Raw genomic sequence first — 21,932 nt, forward strand, 5'->3', positions numbered from 1 at the left:
GTTAGGTGTAGACAGCTCCCATAGGAATCAATGGGATGTCTGTCAGCAGCGAACTTGTACTTTCGCTATGGTCAGACTCCCATTGATTCCTATGGGATCCGCCGCCTCCAGGCTGGCGCTTTGAAAACCAGGTACGCTGGGCCGTAAAAGTGCCGAGCGTACCTGCTAGTTTTTTGATAACTAGCAAAAGTAGTGAGAATGTGCCGCACTTGTGTGCGGAACATCTGGAGTGACGTAAGAATCGATCTGTGTCGGACTGAGTCCGGCGGATCGAAGTTTACGTCACAAAATTCTACTTTTGCCGGTCTCGAGCCTTTGATAACTAAGGCGAATCAGCCTCGCCACAAATACGCTGCGGAATTCCAGCGTATTTGAGGTTGACGGCTTGATAACTAGGCCCCATTCTGGTTAATGAAAGCAAATTAAAAACAACAAAGGGCTGAATGGCTGCCTTTGGCCCGAGGATGGACACCCATGGTTACATTTTTACATGGCAGGGGTGAAATTTGTATTTGTAATTTAGGATTCAACTGATAGTGAATACTAAGAAGCCAGACACACAGCTTTTAGAACACTTGAAGGGCCAGTTGTATATAGATGATGTTGAATAATCCAAAAAGCTAAGAGCCTTAGTAAAATGTTAGAAGCTGTTACTCTCTGACTCTCAGGATCTATAAGGTTCTGTAATATACACATCTGATATCATGATCCTGATAAGGTTTGTGTGTGCACTCACTCTGGGAGAAGGGGTTAAAGGGACATTATACACTCATTTTTTCTTTGCATAAATGTTTTGTAGATGATCTATTTATAAAGCCCATAAAGTTTGTTTTTTTAAAAAATGTATAATTTTGCTTATTTTTAAATAACATTGCTCTGATTTTCAGACTCCTAACCAAGCCCCAAAGTTTTATTTGAATACCGTCAGCTACCCTCTCCAGCTTGCTCCTGTTTGTGTAAAGGGTCTTTTCATATGCAAAAGAAGGGGAAGGGGGAGGGTCTTATTTCCCACTTGCAGTGGGCTTTCCAACTGCTTTTTCAACAGAGCTAAACTGAAAGCTTCTAAGTACGTTTTTAAACCATTTTATACTGGATTTTTATATCAGTATCTGTGCATCTTATTCTTTATAGTAGTGTCTATTACATGCAGTTATATGAAAATGTCCCTTTAAAGGAACATAAAACACAACATTTTTCTTTCATGATTCCGACAGAGCATGCAATTTAAAAAAAAAACAACTTTCCAATTTGGTTCTATTATTAAATTTGCTTTGTTCTCATGTTATTCTTTGTTGAAAAGATATCTAGATAGGTAGATTGCACATGTCTGAAGCACTACACGACAGGATATAGTGCTTCCATCTAGTGTTTTTGCTGATGTATAACATTCTTACAAAGCTGCACTAATAAAGTGCACATGTGCACTCTCCTGAGCTTACCTTCCTGCTTTTCAACAAAGGATACAAAGAAAATAAAGACGTTTAAAATGGAATGTTCCATCTGAATCATGAATGAAACATTTTGAGTTTTAAGTCCCTTTCACGATTCAGATAGAGCATGCAATTTTAAGCAACTTTCTAATTTACTCCTATCAATTTTTGTTAGTTCTCTTGCTATCTTTAATTGAAAAAGAAGACATCTAAGCTAAGGAGCCAGACAATTTTTGGTTGAGAACACTGGGTAGCATTTGTTTGTTTATTGGTGCTGTCCAATCAGCGAGGACAACCCAGGTTGTGAACCAAAAATGGGCCGGCTTCTAAACTTACATTCTTGCTTTTCAAATAAAGATAGCAAGATAATGAAGAAAAATTAATAATAGGAGTAAATTAGAAAGTTTCTTAAAATTGCTTGCTCTATCTGAATCACGTCCCTTTAATTTTGGGCTGTATAAGATGGAAATATGTTTGCAGAATTTGAAGATTTATATATTCAACTATGTGAACAAGACACTTGGATAAAGGTAAAATGAATGCAATACATTATGTTGAAATAGATTCAGAAGGTCCTCACGATTTAAACAAGTTTTATGATGTGCAGGTTAAATAGTCATAATATCTGAAGGAGATTGCAATGGATAGAAGCTTAGGAAGTAAATAAATAATATTAATAATCACAATGATTAATGATAGCTGTCACCACTGGATCATTGAATTTCAGATCAAATAATAGGATGTTTAGATAAGCAATGCTGTGTGTACGTACTTACAGATTTCCTTTGTTAAGGGAAATAAGAGGCCTCTTAGAACAACACAATCTACCTATTTTGCAGGAAGTACAACTGCAAGAAATGAATAGAGATTTTATCTAATGATATTAATAGTACAATAGTTCTAATAAAAGATGCAGGAGAAGACCCAAGGTGAGTGACTCTTTGCTATTTAATAAAAGAACGGTTTTGTTATTTCTGATGGTAAATCGTTTAATCTGGCATGGTTAGGAACAAATGTCCTTGCTGAGATGTTAGACAATACTATAATAGTTCTAATGAAAAAATGTAAAACTCATGGTGAATAGATTAAAACTTTTAAGATTTAATGAATACAGCAAATTTAATTACATATATAGGAATAGATTACTATTGGCTATTGTTAACACGAGTCACGATAACAATACTGCGACAGCGCTACTTTAGTGCAGTATTACAAGTGGAAAGTAAACGTTACCACTCGAGCGTAAACTAAATTTGTGCTTGTTGGGTTGGCACGACTGAAGACCTCACGTAGCGGGTAAGGGGTTGCAAAAACACCACAAAAATATATTAAAATAGTTACACTCATATATACACTATCTGATTAAAATTATTCCTATAAATATTCATTAAGAAGTTATAAGGGTTAAAAAGTATATAGTATATGACAAGGAGTTTGAATTGGAAGGGCTATAATATATATATTACATACATGTAAAGGTCTAAAAGAAACTTAAAGGGACATTTTACACCAAAATTAATAAAGGCTATTTAAATAAAGTATTAAGAGTAGATAAAATTTGCAATTGACATGCATTACCTATTTTAAATAGGAAAAACAATGCAGGGTGTTTCACTAAATATGTATACCTTAATATGTATACCTACTGTCACGCCGCTCCGGTTCCGACCACCGCTCCCCTAACTTGTCATGGCCGTTGCATGGATGCAGCGGCTGCTTCTGGTGCTCGGCGATGCCAGCTCCCTCTGATGCCTGTCCTGATTGCCGATGAATGCTTCCTCTGGTGCAAATCTACGCCTATGTAAGTACATCTGTTGCCTGTTATTATTGCCCAAAAACCAATGTCTCAAAATAACCACTTTGGATGGCACACTCCTGGGATCAGGCTTAATCCATTTCGAATCAGCAGCTCTAACCATGACTGTGGGAGTCTTACATTCTGAACAGTGGCAATTCGATGTAATTCATTCCCCTGGAGCTCCACTTCTTAAAGGAAGGACTTATTCGCTCTCCCTTCTTCCTCTCCTGCTGGGGCTTGTTTCTTTTTTTTCAGTAAGAAGAATGGTGGTTTGAGACCCTGCTTTGACTACAGAGCCCTAAACAACATCACCATTAAGAACCAATATCCTATTCCCTTGATCACTGAATTATATGATGCGCTCCAAAATGCTTGTTTCTTTACAAAACTAGATCTTCGTGGCGCATATAATCTCATTCGCATCTTCCCAGGACATGAATGGCAAACTGCCTTCAACATGAGATCAGGGCATTATGAATATTTAGTAATGCCTTTCGGGCTATGCAATGCCCCTGCTGTCTTTCAAGCTTTCGTCAATGACGTCCTCTGTGACCTCCTGTAATCGTACTATTATTGATTATTTGGATGACATCCTCATATTCTCCGCCACCCTGGGGGAGCATCATGAACATGTGAGGCAGGTGCTTCTTCGTCTCAGAAACAATTCTCTGGTAGCCAAGTTGGAGAAGTGCGAATTTGATCAAGTCCAGATCCAGTTTCTCAGATCTGTTATCTCAAAGGACGGTTTTGTCATGGACCCTACTAAGCTAACCACAGTTCTGGAATGGCCTCAACACTCATTGAAACACTGAAATAACTACAGAGAATCCTGGGGTTTTCCAACTATTATTGCAAGTTTATAAAGAACTTCTCCAGAATCGTTGCTCCTCTCACTGAGTTGACTAAACGAAACACAGACTGCAAAAATTGGCCTCCAGTAGCTGTGGACGCTTTCTCTCATCTGAAAACAGCCTTCTGTACTGCTCCTGTGCTACGCCATCCTGACCCTGATCTGCAGTTCACTTTAGAGGTTGATGCCTCTGAAATAAGAGCTGGTGCTGTCCTTACTCAAAGGGACCCTTCTTCCTCCAAGTTGCATCCTGTAGTCTTTTTCACTACACATTATACCCATGCAGAAAGTAACTATGATATGGGGAATCGTGAGCTCCTAGCCATTAAGATGGCCCTTACTGAATGGTGACATTGCCTGGAGGGCACCGCCAACCCTATTCAGATCCTTACAGATCACAAAAACCTGACGTTCTTAGAAACTGCTCATCAACTCAATCCTCGACAGGCCAGATGGGCCTTATTCTATTCTGTTTTAACTTTATAGTCTCTTACCTTCCTGGGACCAAGAATAAAAAGGCTGATGCACTTTCCCATCAGTTTCCTCACTCTACTGACTCTTCTGAAGCTCCTATCAAACACATAATTCCTCCCTCCTGTGTGGTTGCTCAGCTTAACACCTCTCTTCTTCAAAAAATACATTGGGCCCAGTCAAGAAAGGCTTCTGAAGCCCCTGCGGCTCCTGAGATCCTTTATGTACCTCCAAACCTACGCACTCCTGTGCTATCCTGGGCTCAGGATAGCAAATTGTCTGGTCATCCTGGTTTAACAAGAACTCTTAAACTCCTTTCTCTGCATGTTTGGTGGCCTTCCATGAAGTCCAACTCTCAAGAGTATGTCAAGGCTTGTCAGACTTATGCTGTGATTAAAACTCCATGATCCTTACCTTATGGCTTACTTCAACCTTTGACCATACCCAAACAACCTTGGACACACATAACCATGGATTTTATTGTGGACCTCCCTCCTTCTGACCACCATATGGTTATATGGGTTGTGGTGGATCAATTTTTAAGGCTTGCTCCTTTTGTGCCCTTGGTCAAACTACCTACTGCCCAAGAGTTGTCAAGTCTCTTTCTTCTTCATGTGGTACGTCTTCATGGTATACCCATAAATATTGTCTCTGACAGAGGACCTAAATTTATTTCCACCTTCTGGAGAGCTTTCTGCAAAATGATTGGGACCACTTGTCTTCTGGCTATGATCCTCAGACCAATGGTCTGACGGAGAGAACAAATCAGGATCTCGAAGCCTATCTCAGAGCTTATGTCAATTCCCAGCATACTAATTGGTTTGGACTCTTGCCCCTAGCTGAACTAGTGAGGAACAGTCATTGGCACTCATTTTTACAATGCTCTCCATTTCAAGCCGCAGCATGTTATCAACCTTGTCTATTCCCTCTGTCAGCTCAATCTACAGGGGTTTCCTGATGCTGACTGTTGTTTCACTGACCTTGCTACTCATTGGCAGCGTATACACTCTTTGTTACGATCAGTTGTCTCCAGATACAAGAGGCATGGCGACCATCATCGAGCTACTATTAATGCCTTTGATCTTGGTGAGCGAGTCTGGGTCTCTACTCCTCACATTCACTTATATCAGCCCTGACGCAAATTGGGTCCTCGCTACATCGGTCCCTACAAGGTCCTCAAAAGAAATTCTCCTGTTGCCTACAAATTAGCCCTACCCAGAGCCCTGCACATTCATCCAGTCTTCCACATCTCTCTGCTCAAGCCCTACATCACGAACAGATTTACCCGACTCTGACCTCCTCCTCTGCCACTCTTGGTTCATGGTGAGCCGGAGTATGAGATCAGCAAGATCCTAGACTCCAGGTACAGACGCAGGCAACTTCAATACCATGTGCACTGGTAAGGTTACTCCGTGGTGGAGCGTTCCTGGGTTCCTGCCCGTGATGTGCTCGCTCCATCATTGGTCTCCAAGTTCCACGCTGCTCACCCTTTGAAACTGACTCTGGTTCCCGGAGGGAACCCTTGAGTAGGGGGCTATGTCATGCTGCTTCAGTTCCGGCCACCACTCCCCTCACTTGTCATGGCCATTGCCATGGACGCAACGGCTGTTGCTGTGGATGCGGCGACTGTTTCTGGTGTTCGGCGATGACGTCATCGCCGCACACCAGCTCCCACTAATGCCAGTCCTGATTGCAGCTGAATCCTTCCTCTGGCACGAATATATGCCTATGTAAGTACCTCTATTGCCTGTTATCATTGCCCAAGTATAGGTGTTACTCTGTGTTCTCCTCCGTGCTTATTTTCCAAACTGAACTATTGATTGCCTTATTGTTGCTGAACTCTTCCTGTCTCAAAACCACTCTTCTGATTAACCCCTGAACTGATGATTGCCTTATTGTTGCTGAACTCTGCCTGTCTCAAGACCACTCTTCTGATTAACCCCTGAACTGCTGACTGCCTTAATGTTGCTGAACTCTGCCTGTCCCAGACCTCTTTACTGTTTAACCCCTGTACTACTGGTACTCTGGATTGCCTTGTTGTTGCCGAACTCTGCTTGCCTGATTACTCTCCAGTTATCCTCTGTAGTGCCGTGAAGGATTGCCCTCTCTACTGTGAGTACTGCTTACCTGTTCTCTTGTTCTGGGATATTTCCTTATCCTTCCACTTGACGCCGGGATAAGAAGACTACTGGCCAAGTTTGGTCTGATAGGGAAATATAACATGAGCATTACACCTATGTACTACACTCTAATCACTGAGCTATTGTTTTCCCCCTCACTCCCTAACTAACTGCCTACAGACAGGAAGTCACTAACTGACATCCCTGAAAACTGTTGTTTTTTTTGTAAAATAATATAAAATGTAAGTGAGATACATGGAACTTCCTAAAACTCTCCAGCTATGTCTGTCACCCACCTCCTCTGGTAATACTGTGCAGCTCCTTACTCGCTCTCCTCACCAGACGATACTTCTCACAGACACCACACTTCTCTGAGAAACGGTCTCCTTCTAGCAATTTGTTACATTGTAACCACCCCGTGCAGCAGAAGAGGCATAGCTGTCTGATTTTAGGCAAATTAGCTTCTACACACAGGGAGTTAAATTTCTCAATCACTTTTCAGTGAAATATGATCCTGACTACAAGGAGAGCCTTGCTCAGAGAAGTGTCTGTGAGAAGTTTAGTCCGGTGAGGAGAGGGGGTGAGAAGCTGCACATTGTTACCGGAGGAGGCGGGAGAGTTTTAGGCAGTTCTGTGCATCTTTTATTTATTTATTTATTATTACAATTTTTTTTTTTTTTTTACAAATAAAACAACAGTTTCTCAGCAGACTTCATATAACTTAGTGCAGCTGCAGCTTCAGTGAGTCAGACATGTCAGTTAGTGACTTCCTGGCTGTAGTTAGGGAGTGAGGGGAAAACAGTAGCTCAGTGATTAGAGTACTTAGGTATACATATACAGTGAAACACCCTGCATGGTTTTTCCATTTTTTAGGAGAGTTAGCTGCAAAATAGGTGACACATGTCAAATGCAAATTTTATCTACACTTAATGCTTTATTTAAATAGCCTATATTAATTTTAATGTATAATGTCCCTTTAAGCTATGAGGGGAGGTTAGCCAAACGGGGTCTGCATTATATATTCTAGGCCAATATACAGTAGTGGCAGAAGGTTTGCTTATTCCAAGAAAATTGTTTGTGACAATAGGTCACAATTTAAGGCTGGAGGAAAGGAGATTAAATCTCCTGCAACTTAAACGTGTTTTCACTGCAAGAGCAATCAAATTGTAGAACTCATTACCTAAGGAGGTAGTAAATGCCAATACCTTAGATATATTTAAAAATGGGTTAGATACATTTTTGGCTAGAAACAGAATTCAGGGATATGATTGCTTGTGTTAAATGGATCGCCTTTTTAATGGGATTAATTTAAGCTCAACTGGAGCTTTTTTGTAAGTATATTAAGATTTGTATAGGTTGAACTCGATGGACTTACTATGTTACATATATATATAGATACACTCATACGCATATATAGATGCACACATACATAGACATATATTGATATACTCATTCACATATATAGATAAATGCATACATACATACACATATATAGATACAACCATACACATATATATACAGTACATACATACAGACATACATGCACATATACTGTAGATACACACATACATAGACAATACACAAATATAGATACAGACAAATTAGGGTGCTTTTATGCACTGATTGTACCCCCAATATTTGTACACTTTTATGGTTTTGTTAAATTATTTTTATAAACCTTTTCACAAATATTTTAATCACGCTGCCTTGAAGATTATATATTGTTACTCTATCCTACTGCACGAGTACCAGGAGCTGGAGTGCAGTGAGCTGGAGCACTGTGAGTCTCTCCAGACCACCTCTATCAGCACATTAGGGCGCTGCTACTCTGTGTGAGTACCCTGTGCTTTCTTTGTATCACATCCTATAAAGACATATTGATACGCACATGAAGCACCCTCTTGGATCAAATTAGAAAGGCGTTTAACCCCTTAATGACAACTGACGTACCAGGTACGTCATGCATTAACAAGCAGTTAATGACAATGGACGTACCTGGTACGTCAGTTGTCTAAGAGAGTGCTGGAATACCTTTTTAGAAGACTCCGATGCAGAGAGAGACACTCTGTGGCCCTCTCTGCACCGGTAGCGATGGTGCCGGTTCGTTGGTGGGTGGGAACGTAACAGGGAGGCGGGTGGGCGGCCCATCGCTACCCGGCATCCGGTTCCTAGAAGTGCAATGTGCACGCCGGGTGCCGGGAGCATGCGGGGGGCGCGCGCATTAGCTGGCACTGACACTGACACCAATGAGGAGGGAAGAGGGGGGGGGGAAAGATTTTTTAATAAAATAATATAAAAGGATCTGGGAAGGGGAGGGGGATAGGGGTATTGTGGGGGGCTGCTACACTACAGAAAACATAAAAAAAAACAAAAGAACAAAAAACACTTTTGTTTTTGGGGCAAATTGGGTACTGGCAGACAGCTGCCAGTACCCAAGATGGCCGCAATTAGATAGGGGAGAGGGTTAGAGAGCTGGGGGGGGGGGATCATGGAGGTTGGGGCTAAGGCAGGAGTCCATCACAGCTAAAATATTTTATTTTTTTTATAAAAAAAAAAAAAAAAACTCCTTTTATTTAGTACTGGCAGACTTTCTGCCAGTACTTAAGATGGCGGGGACATTTGTGGGGTGGGGGAGGGAAGAGAGCTGTTTGGGAGGGATCAGGGGGTGGGATGTGTCAGGTGGGAGGCTGATCTCTACCCTAAAGCTAAAATTAACCCTGCAAGCTCCCTACAACCTACCTAATTAACCCCTTCACTGCTGGGCATAATTTACGTGTGGTACGCAGCAGCATTTAGCGGCCTTCTAATTACCAAAAATCAATGCCAAAGCCATATAAGTCTGCTATTTCTGAACAAAGGGGATCCCAAAGAAGCTTTTACAACAATTTGTGCTATAATAGCACAAGCTGTTTGTAAATAATTTCAGTGAGAAACCTAAAATTGTGAAAAATGTAAAGTTTTTTTTTTATTTGCTCGCATTTGGCGGTGAAATGGTGGCATAAAATATACCAAAATGTGCCTAGATCAATACTTTGGGTTGTCTTCTAACAAAAAATATATACATGTCAAGGGATATTCAGGTATTCCTGACAGATATCAGGGTTCCAATGTAACTAGCGCTAATTTTGAAAAAAAGTGGTTTGGAAATAGCGAAGTGCTACTTGTATTTATGGCCCTATAACTTGCAAAAAAAGCAAAAAACATGTAAACATTGGGTATTTCTAAACTCAGGACAAAATTTAGAAACTATTTAGCATGGGTGTTTTTTGGTTATTGTAGATGTGTAACAGATTTTGGGGGTCAAAGTTAGAAAAAGTGTGTTTTTTTCCATTTTTTCCTCATATTTTATTATTTTTTTTGTAGTAAATTATAAGACATGATGAAAATAATGGTATCTTTAGAAAGTCCATTTAATTGCGAGAAAAACGGTATATAATATGTGTGGGTACAGTAAATGAGTAAGAGGAAAATTACAGCTAAACACAAACACTCCAGAAATGTAAAAATAGCCATTGTCATTAAGGGTAAGAAAATTGAAAAATGGTCCGGTCATTAAGGGGTTAAAATGGCAAACTCTATCTAAATCATAAGAGAAAAAAGTTTTGTTTCATATCCCTTTAAAACAGTGAAGGAGACACAGGGACAAGGACATGACTATGTGTCACACAGCTGCCACGCTTCCCAAAGAACAAGATTTTCAAATAAGTGATATTTGTTTATTTGCTGTTTTTTCTTTGTCTATAAACATTATTGCACTGTTGATGGGTTTTGTCGTTATCCTTCCCATTTAATAAATGTGTGATTGTTTATAGAAGAGACTTTGCTGTGCTTTCAGGACTGGGTGGATCCAAATAAGAACTGTGTTTATGTACCCAGTGCCCAGTACACCTCAACTCAATATAAGTGTCATAAAACTTGTGCCAAGTGTACTGTGGCACTGGCATCACCAATAGTTCTACCTGGGTACAACCTATATTATACACTTAATTGATAGCATGAGTTTTTTTTTTTAAATAGAGATCTATTCATAAACAATGGAGTTTTCAAAAAGAAAAATACAATAATTGAAGCTTTTGAGCTAAGTTGAAACAAGAGTATAAAAAATGAATCCAGCAGCAAATGGGTCAGATATATAAATATTCAAACAGCAAATAATTTATCCATTCTTGCAACCTTTGTTAAAGGGACAATTCGCCTTAACTTTTCCCCCCTTTAATTTGTTTGCAATAATCCATTTACCTGCTGGAGTGTATTGAATTATTTACACATAGCTCCTTCACCTTTATACTGGCATTTAAAATAGATGATTTTGCTTGTGGTATCCCTACCTATACTGGAAGTTTCCATATTTATGTATTGGCTATAGCAGGAGTGGGCAATTATCGTCCCTCCAAATGTTATGGACTACATCTCCCATAATGCTCTTTCAGCTATAATGCTGGCAAAGCTTCATGGGAGATGTAGTCTATAACATCTGTAAGGTTGACAGTTGCCCACCCCTGGGCTATAGAGAAGCTGTGTAAACATAACCAGCAGAAGAAATCACACTCCATTTAGGGGTTAGTAGAGATAAAATGTACATTTTCAATTGTTCATTCTAAGTATTGGTCTTTGATATACAGACAGAGATAATGTAAAGGAGCATATGCTTGTATAGAAAGTGATCAAATAAATAGGTCTGCTTTCCCTACAAGAACAACCTAGTGTAATGGGTTGTGGTTTCAAAGAAATAAAACAATCTATTTAATATATCAAAATAAACATAAAGGAGAAATTTATCATAGATTTTAAACTCTGCAGTTTGTATAACAAGTCATTAGAGACACATTAAGGGGAAAACAATTTTACAGTATACTGACCCTTTAATAAAATAACAACTGATATTTTTCAGTTTGTATCCATACAATTATACATCTAAGTAGAACAAAGCTGTCAGTAAAAGCATGGGGGAAATACCTGCAGTCGGTGAGCTGTAAATATATCGGGCAAAGTGTACTTAGATTATTTTTTTTCTAATTTTGGCCATATGTCTTATGACAGTAACTAGATGTGAACCCCAAAGCAGCAAGTAAGATACAAATGTGAGTGCGTCCGTGCCCCCACAGTCCTGTGGCCCTGTCCCCACTCCCCACGCCCCCCCCCCCCTTGCCTCTAGTGGAGTGGCCTTGCACCCAAAATCTTACCCCAGAAAGCGGCTTCCATGCAAGGTGTGGATGTGGCCCTGGACCCTCCCCCTGGGGCCCTTAAACTTCGCTGTCTGCAGTGAAATGGCCTTGCAAGATGCGCTGTGCGCACAATGGTCACTCCATGGCCTCACACTTCCCCAGTCAATGTGCCCACCGTTAATTTCCCAGTAATCCAGCAGGCCAATCCGGCTTTAAATTTTTACTTAAAGGGACATTATACACTAGATTTTTTATTTGCATAAATGTTTTGTCGATGATCCATTTATATAGCCTATACATGTTTATTTTAATGTTTTTTTTTATAGTTTTGCTTATTTTTACATAACATTGCGCTGATTTTCAGACTCCTAACCAAGCCCCAAAGTCGTAGAAGAATACTAATGTATACCTATTACAGCGTTCTCCTGTTTGTGTAAAGAGTCTTTTCATATGCAGAGGAAGGGGGGAGTGTCTGCTATTTTTGCTATAGAACCACTTTCAGTGGGTGTTCCAGCTAACCTTTTCAACAGAGCTAAACTGGGAACTTCTAATTAAGCTTTTAAACGGTTTTATACTGGATTTTTAGATCAGTATCTGTGCATATTATTCTTTATAGTAGTGTCTATTACATGCAGTTAAATGAAAATTGGTGTGTACTGTCCCTTTAAACCCTGACACAGCATGCAAGATTTTTCACCTAAACCACAACACATCATGCAGGATTATTCACTTAAACCATAACACAGCGTGCAGCATTTTTCACTTAAAGGGACAGTTTACAATATAATTTTTATTGTTTTAAAAGACAGATAATCCCTTTATTACCCATTACCCAGTTTTGCATTACCAACACGGTCATATTAATATACTTTTTACTTCTGTGATTAACTTGTATCTAAGCATCTTCTGACAGCCCCCTGATCACATGACATTTTATTTATTATCTATTGACTTGCATTTAGTATTGTGTTGTGCTAACTCTAAAATAACTTCTCGGGCGTGAACATATTGTTATCTATATTGCTCACATGCACTAGCAGTCTCCTGTTGTGAAAAGCAAATACAAAAGCATGTGATTAAGAGGCTGTCTATAGAGCCTTTGAAACAGGCAGACATTTAAAGGTTTAAATGTTATAAAGTATATTAATCTAACAATGTTGGTAGTGCAAAGCTGGGGAATGGATAGTAAATGCGTTATCGTTTTATCGTTTTAAACAATAACAATTTTTGTGTAGACTGTCCCTTTAAACCATAACACAGCATGCAGCATTTTTCATCTAAACCCCAACACAGCATGCAGAATTATTCACCTAAAAAAAAACGACACAGCACTCATGACTATTTTCACTTAAACCCTGACAAAGCATGCAGGATTCCTCACTTAAACCCTGACACTGCATGGAGGATTCTTCACCTAAACCCTGACACTGCATGCAGGATTCTTCACCTAAACCCTGACACTGCATGCAGGATTCCTCACTTAAACCCTGACACTGCATGGAGGATTCTTCACTTAAACCCTGACACTGCATGCAGGATTCTTCACCTAAACCCTGACACTGCATGCAGGATTCTTCACCTAAACCCTGACACTGCATGCAGGATTCTTCACCTAAACCCTGACACTGCATGCATGATTCTTCACCTAACCCCTGACACTGCATGGAGGATTCTTCACCTAAACCCTGACACTGCATGCAGGATTCTTCACCTAAACCCTGACACTGCATGCAGGATTCTTCACCTAAACCCTGACACTGCATGCAGGATTCTTCACCTAAACCCTGACACTGCATGCAGGATTCTTCACCTAAACCCTGACACTGCATGCAGGATTCTTCACTTAAATCATGAAACTGCATGCCGGATTCTTCACTTAAATCAAGACACAGCATGCAGGATTCTTCACCTAAACCCTGACACTGCATGGAGGATTCTTCACTTAAATCATGAAACTGCATGCAGGATTCTTCACTTAAACCCTGACACTGCATACAGGATTCCTCACTTAAAACCTGACACTGCATGGAGGATTCTTCACCTAAACCCTGACACTGCATGCAGGATTCTTCACTTAAATCATGACACTGCATGCAGGATTCCTCACTTAAACCCTGACACTGCATGGAGGATTCTTCACCTAAACCCTGACACTGCATGCAGGATTCTTCACCTAAACGCTGACACTGCATGCAGGATTCTTCACTTAAATCATGAAACTGCATGCAGGATTCTTCATATAAATCATGACACTGCATGCAGGATTCTTCACTTAAACCCTTACACTGCATACAGGATTTTTCACCTAAACCCTGACACTGCATGCAGGATTCTTCACCTAAACCCTGACACTGCATGCTGGATTCTTCACTGAAATGATGAAACTGCATACAGGATTCTTCACTTAAACCCTGACATTGTGATGGGGATATACATCCCAACACACTGCATCCAGGAATCTTCACCTAAACCCTGACACTGCATAGAGGTTTTTCCACCTAAACCCTGACATTGCATGCAGGATTCTTCACCCAAACCATGACACTGCATGCAGGATTCTTCACTTAAATCATGACACTGCATGCAGGATTCTTCACTTAAACCCTTACACTGCATACAGGATTTTTCACCTAAACCCTGACACTGCATGCAGGATTCTTCACATAAACCCTGACACTGCATGCTGGATTCTTCACTGAAATGATGAAACTGCATGCAGGATTCTTCACTTAAACCCTGACATTGTGATGGGGATATACATCCCAACACACTGCATCCAGGAATCTTCACCTAAACCCTGACACTGCATAGAGGTTTTTTCACCTAAACCCTGACATTGCATGCAGGATTCTTCACCTAAACCCTGACACTGCATACAGGATTTTTCACCTAAACCCAGACATTGCATGCAGGATTCTTCACCTAAACCCTGACACTGCATGCAGGATTCCTCACTTAAACCCTGACACTGCATGGAGGATTCTTCACCTAAAGGCTGACACTGCATGCAGGATTCCTCACTTAAACCCTGACACTGCATGCAGGATTCTTCACCTAAACGCTGACACTGCATGCAGGATTCTTCACTTAAATCATGAAACTGCATGCAGGATTCTTCACTTGAATCCTGACACAGCATGCCGGATTCTTCACCTAAACCCTGACACTGCATGCAGGATTCTTCACTTAAACCCTGACACTGCATACAGGATTTTTCACCTAAACCCTGACACTGCATGCAGGATTCTTCACCTAAACCCTGACACTGCATGATGGATTCTTCACTGAAATGATGAAACTGCATGCAGGATTCTTCACTTAAACCCTGACATTGTGATGGGGATATACATCCCAACACACTGATTCCAGGAATCTTCACCTAAACCCTGACACTGCATAGAGGATTTTTCACCTAAACCCTGACATTGCATGCAGGATTCTTCACCTAAACCCTGACACTGCATACAGGATTTTCCACCTAAACCCTGACACTGCATGCAGGATTCTTCACCTAAACCCTGACATTGCATGCAGGATTCTTAACCTAAACCCTGACACTGCATGCAGGATTCTTCACCTAAACCATGAAACTGCATCCAGGATTCTTCCCCTAAACCCTGACACTGCATGCAGGATTCTTCACCTAAATCCTGACACAGCATGTAGGATTCTTCACCTAAACCTTGACACTGCATGCAGGATTCTTCACTTACATTATGACACAGCATGCAGGATTCTTCACCTAAACCCTGACACTGTACATAGGATTTTCCCCCTAAACCCTGACACTGCATACAGGATTTTCCCCCTAAACCCTGACACAGCATGCAGGATTCTTCACTTAAACCCTGACACTGCATGCAGGATTGCTCACTTAAACCCTGTGTGACGGATACCCCGGCTACCCCGACTGGGTAGCTCCACCAAACGGGTCCTGCTTCCTCCCTGACACTGCATGCAGGATTCTTCACTTAAATCATGACACTGCATGCAGGATTCCTCACTTAAACCCTGACACTGCATGGAGGATTCTTCACCTACACCCTGACACTGCATGCAGGATTCTTCACCTAAACGCTGACACTGCATGCAGGATTCTTCACTTAAATCATGAAACTGCATGCAGGATTCTTCACTTAAATCCTGACACAGCATGCCGGATTCTTCACCTAAACCCTGACACTGCATGCAGGATTCTTCACTTAAATCATGACACTGTATGCAGAATTCTTCACTTAAACCCTGACACTGCATACAGGATTTTTCACCTAAACCCTGACACTGCATGCAGGATTCTTCACCTAAACCCTTACACTGCATGATGGATTCTTCACTGAAATGATGAAACTGCATGCAGGATTCTTCACTTAAACCCTAACATTGTGATGGGGATATACATCCCAACACACTGCATCCAGGAATCTTCACCTAAACCCTGACACTGCATAGAGGATTTTTCACCTAAACCCTGACATTGCATGCAGGATTCTTCACCTAAACCCTGACACTGCATACAGGATTTTCCACCTAAACCCTGACACTGCATGCAGGATTCTTCACCTAAACCCTGACACTGCATGCAGGATTCTTAACCTAAACCCTGACACTGCATGCAGGATTCTTCACCTTAACCCTGACACTGCATGTAGGATTCTTCACCTAAACCTTGACACTGCATGCAGGATTCTTCACTTACATTATGACACAGCATGCAGGATTCTTCACTTAAACTCTGACACTGCATGCAGGATTCTTCACCTAAACCCTGACACTGTACATAGGATTTTCCCCCTAAACCCTGACACTGCATACAGGATTTTCCCCCTAAACCCTGACACAGCATGCAGGATTCTTCACTTAAACCCTGACACTGCATGCAGGATTGCTCACTTAAACCCTGTGTGACGGATACCCCGGCTACCCCGACTGGGTAGCTCCACCAAACGGGTCCTGCTTCCTCCCTGCCAACTGCAGCTATGTAGCTGGCAAGTGACCACAGCCTGTAGCCACCCCTGATGCCTGACAGCATCAGTACCCAGGGTCCCACCCTGTAGCAGACTCCAGCTACCCAGACTGGGTAGCTCTGCCTGATGATCCTTTCTCTGCCTGGAACAGGCTGCTATGTAGCCCAGGAAAGTGATTTCTATGTAGCCCAGGAAAGTGATTTTAGCTGGAGCTCACCCAAATAACTAGACAGACTAGCCTTCAGGTGAACAAGAACTCATTTTATTGAGAACACACACTCCTTTTATACACACATCTCATCTTGATAACACAAAGGACAATCCCACAATTTTCCCGCCATTCCCGCCCCTCCAGACAGCCTGGCACCTCCATAGGAACCACAGTCTCACATAATCCCAATACTTAGGGGTGGCGGTTTCGGGTGATCCCGGGGGAGCGGCGGCACTTCCAGGGTGCCATTTTAAAGCTCTCAGTCCCCAGATGCCACAGTCTGAATCAGCATGATTCGTTACTGGGGACCAGAGTTACAGCCCATTGAAGTTATGGGGTTAGGGGTGTCCAAAACCCCCAGTTCCCAAAAGAGCTCCCCTCTGATAATTGCCACAGCTTTTGTCCTCCCTAGGGGCTACCAATCCCCAAAAGAGCGGAGCTCTGGGGCAAAGGGCTGCTGGAGCGACCAGGGGTAAAGTTAGCGGGTGTCCTGGAGCCCATCCAGCCTGAGAGGAGTTAGGCGGGTGTCTTTTGTGAGGCGGCCGACCGGGAGTTCCAGGAGCCCGGCCAGCCTAGGAGGGTTTTCCTGGTCACAAACCATCTCTTCTCTGAAGACAAAGCAAGCCTAAACAAAGCAAACAAACAGCTTCCAGAGATGGTGGTTGCTCTGAGGATCCTAAAACCACTGAGAAACAACAGGGGTAAGGTTGTAGGGGGGTGGGGGATAACCTTAGCCGTCTGGTATCCGTGACACCCTGACATTGCATGCAGGATTCTTAACCTAAACCCCGACACTGCATGCAGGATTCTTCACCTAAACCCTGACACTGCATGTAGGATTCTTCACCTAAACCTTGACACTGCATGCAGGATTCTTCACTTACATTATGACACAGCATGCAGGATTCTTCACTTAAACTCTGACACTGCATGCAGGATTCTTCACCTAAACCCTGACACTGTACATAGGATTTTCCCCCTAAACCCTGACACTGCATACAGGATTTCCCCCCTAAACCCTGACACAGCATGCAGGATTCTTCACTTAAACCCTGACACTGCATGCAGGATTGCTCACTTAAACCCTGTGTGACGGATACCCCGGCTACCCCGACTGGGTAGCTCCACCAAACGGGTCCTGCTTCCTCCCTGCCAACTGCAGCTATGTAGCTGGCAAGTGACCACAGCCTGTAGCCACCCCTGATGCCTGACAGCATCAGTACCCAGGGTCCCACCCTGTAGCAGACTCCAGCTACCCAGACTGGGTAGCTCTGCCTGATGATCCTTTCTCTGCCTGGAACAGGCTGCTATGTAGCCCAGGAAAGTGATTTCTATGTAGCCCAGGAAAGTGATTTTAGCTGGAGCTCACCCAAATAACTAGACAGACTAGCCTTCAGGTGAACAAGAACTCATTTTATTGAGAACACACACTCCTTTTATACACACATCTCATCTTGATAACACAAAGGACAATCCCACAATTTTCCCGCCATTCCCGCCCCTCCAGACAGCCTGGCACCTCCATAGGAACCACAGTCTCACATAATCCCAATACTTAGGGGTGGCGGTTTCGGGTGATCCCGGTGGAGCGGCGGCACTTCCAGGGTGCCATTTTAAAGCTCTCGGTCCCCAGATGCCACAGTCTGAATCAGCATGATTCGTTACTGGGGACCAGAGTTACAGCCCGTTGAAGTTATGGGGTTAGGGGTGTCCAAAACCCCCAGTTCCCAAAAGAGCTCCCCTCTGATAATTGCCACAGCTTTTGTCCTCCCTAGGGGCTACCAATCCCCAAAAGAGCGGAGCTCTGGGGCAAAGGGCTGCTGGAGCAACCAGGGGTAAAGTTAGCGGGTGTCCTGGTGTCCTGTGGCCGACCGGGAGTTCCAGGAGCCCGTCCAGCCTGAGAGGAGTTAGGTGGGTGTCCGTTGTGAGGCGGTCGACGGGGAGTTCCAGGAGCCCGGCCAGCCTAGGAGGGTTTTCCTGGTCATAAACCATCTCTTCTCTGAAGACAAAGCAAGCCTAAACAAAGCAAACAACCAGCTTCCAGAGATGGCGGTTGCTCTGAGGATCCTAAAACCACTGAGAAACAACAGGGGTAAGGTTGTAGGGGGGTGGGGGATAACCTTAGCCGTCTGGTATCCGTGACACCCTGACACTGCATGGAGGATTCTTCACCTAAACCCTAACACTGCATGCAGGATTATTCACCTAAACCCTGACACTGCATGCAGGATTCCTCACTTAAACCCTGACACAGCATACAGGATTCTTCACCTAAACCCTGACACTGCATGCAGGATTCCTCACTTAAACCCTGACACTGCATGGAGGATTCTTCACTTAAACCCTGACACTGCATGCAGGATTCTTCACCTAAACCCTGACACTGCATGCAGGATTCTTCACCTAAACCCTGACACTGCATGCAGGATTCTTCACCTAAACCCTGACACTGCATGCATGATTCTTCACATAAACCCTGACACTGCATGGAGGATTCTTCACCTAAACCCTGACACTGCATGCAGGATTCTTCACCTAAACCCTGACACTGCATGCAGGATTCTTCACCTAAACCCTGACACTGCATGCAGGATTCTTCACCTAAACCCTGACACTGCATGCAGGATTCTTCACTTAAATCATGAAACTGCATGCCGGATTCTTCACTTAAATCAAGACACAGCATGCAGGATTCTTCACCTAAACCCTGACACTGCATGCAGGATTCTTCACTTAAATCATGAAACTGCATGCCGGATTCTTCACTTAAATCAAGACACAGCATGCAGGATTCTTCACCTAAACCCTGACACTGCATGGAGGATTCTTCACTTAAATCATGAAACTGCATGCAGGATTCTTCACTTAAACCCTGACACTGCATACAGGATTCCTCACTTAAACCCTGACACTGCATAGAGGATTCTTCACCTAAACCCTGACAGTGCATGCAGGATTCTTCACCTAAACCCTGACACTGCATGCAGGATTCTTCACTTAAATCATGACACTGCATGCAGGATTCCTCACTTAAACCCTGACACTGCATGGAGGATTCTTCACCTAAACCCTGACACTGCATGCAGGATTCTTCACCTAAACGCTGACACTGCATGCAGGATTCTTCACTTAAATCATGAAACTGCATGCAGGATTCTTCATATAAATCATGACACTGCATGCAGGATTCTTCACTTAAACCCTTACACTGCATACAGGATTTTTCACCTAAACCCTGACACTGCATGCAGGATTCTTCACCTAAACCCTGACACTGCATGCTGGATTCTTCACTGAAATGATGAAACTGCATACAGGATTCTTCACTAAAACCCTGACATTGTGATGGGGATATACATCCCAACACACTGCATCCAGGAATCTTCACCTAAACCCTGACACTGCATAGAGGTTTTTTCACCTAAACCCTGACATTGCATGCAGGATTCTTCACCCAAACCCTGACACTGCATGCAGGATTCTTCACTTAAATCGTGACACTGCATGCAGGATTCTTCACTTAAACCCTTACACTGCATACAGGATTTTTCACCTAAACCCTGACACTGCATGCAGGATTCTTCACCTAAACCCTGACACTGGATGCATGATTCTTCACCTAAACCCTGACACTGCATGGAGGATTCTTCACCTAAACCCTAACATTGTGATGGGGATATACATCCCAACACACTGCATCCAGGAATCTTCACCTAAACCCTGACACTGCATAGAGGATTTTTCACCTAAACCCTGACATTGCATGCAGGATTCTTCACCTAAACCCTGACACTGCATACAGGATTTTCCACCTAAACCCTGACACTGCATGCAGGATTCTTCACCTAAACCCTGACATTGCATGCAGGATTCTTCACCTAAACCCTGACACTGCATGCAGGATTCTTCACCTAAACCCTGACACTGCATGTAGGATTCTTCACCTAAACCTTGACACTGCATGCAGGATTCTTCACTTACATTATGACACAGCATGCAGGATTCTTCACTTAAACTCTGACACTGCATGCAGGATTCTTCACCTAAACCCTGACACTGTACATAGGATTTTCCCCCTAAACCCTGACACTGCATACAGGATTTTCCCCCTAAACCCTGACACAGCATGCAGGATTCTTCACTTAAACCCTGACACTGCATGCAGGATTGCTCACTTAAACCCTGTGTGACGGATACCCCGGCTACCCCGACTGGGTAGCTCCACCAAACGGGTCCTGCTTCCTCCCTGCCAACTGCAGCTATGTAGCTGGCAAGTGACCACAGCCTGTAGCCACCCCTGATGCCTGACAGCATCAGTACCCAGGGTCCCACCCTGTAGCAGACTCCAGGTACCCAGACTGGGTAGCTCTGCCTGATGATCCTTTCTCTGCCTGGAACAGGCTGCTATGTAGCCCAGGAAAGTGATTTCTATGTAGCCCAGGAAAGTGATTTTAGCTGGAGCTCACCCAAATAACTAGACAGACTAGCCTTCAGGTGAACAAGAACTCATTTTATTGAGAACACACACTCCTTTTATACACACATCTCATCTTGATAACACAAAGGACAATCCCACAATTTTCCCGCCATTCCCGCCCCTCCAGACAGCCTGGCACCTCCATAGGAACCACAGTCTCACATAATCCCAATACTTAGGGGTGGCGGTTTCGGGTGATCCCGGTGGAGCGGCGGCACTTCCATGGTGCCATTTTAAAGCTCTCGGTCCCCAGATGCCACAGTCTGAATCAGCATGATTCGTTACTGGGGACCAGAGTTACAGCCCGTTGAAGTTATGGGGTTAGGGGTGTCCAAAACCCCCAGTTCCCAAAAGAGCTCCCCTCTGATAATTGCCACAGCTTTTGTCCTCCCTAGGGGCTACCAATCCCCAAAAGAGCGGAGCTCTGGGGCAAAGGGCTGCTGGAG

The sequence above is a fragment of the Bombina bombina genome, chromosome 3, assembly GCF_027579735.1.
Source record: "Bombina bombina isolate aBomBom1 chromosome 3, aBomBom1.pri, whole genome shotgun sequence".
Lineage (NCBI taxonomy): Eukaryota > Metazoa > Chordata > Amphibia > Anura > Bombinatoridae > Bombina > Bombina bombina.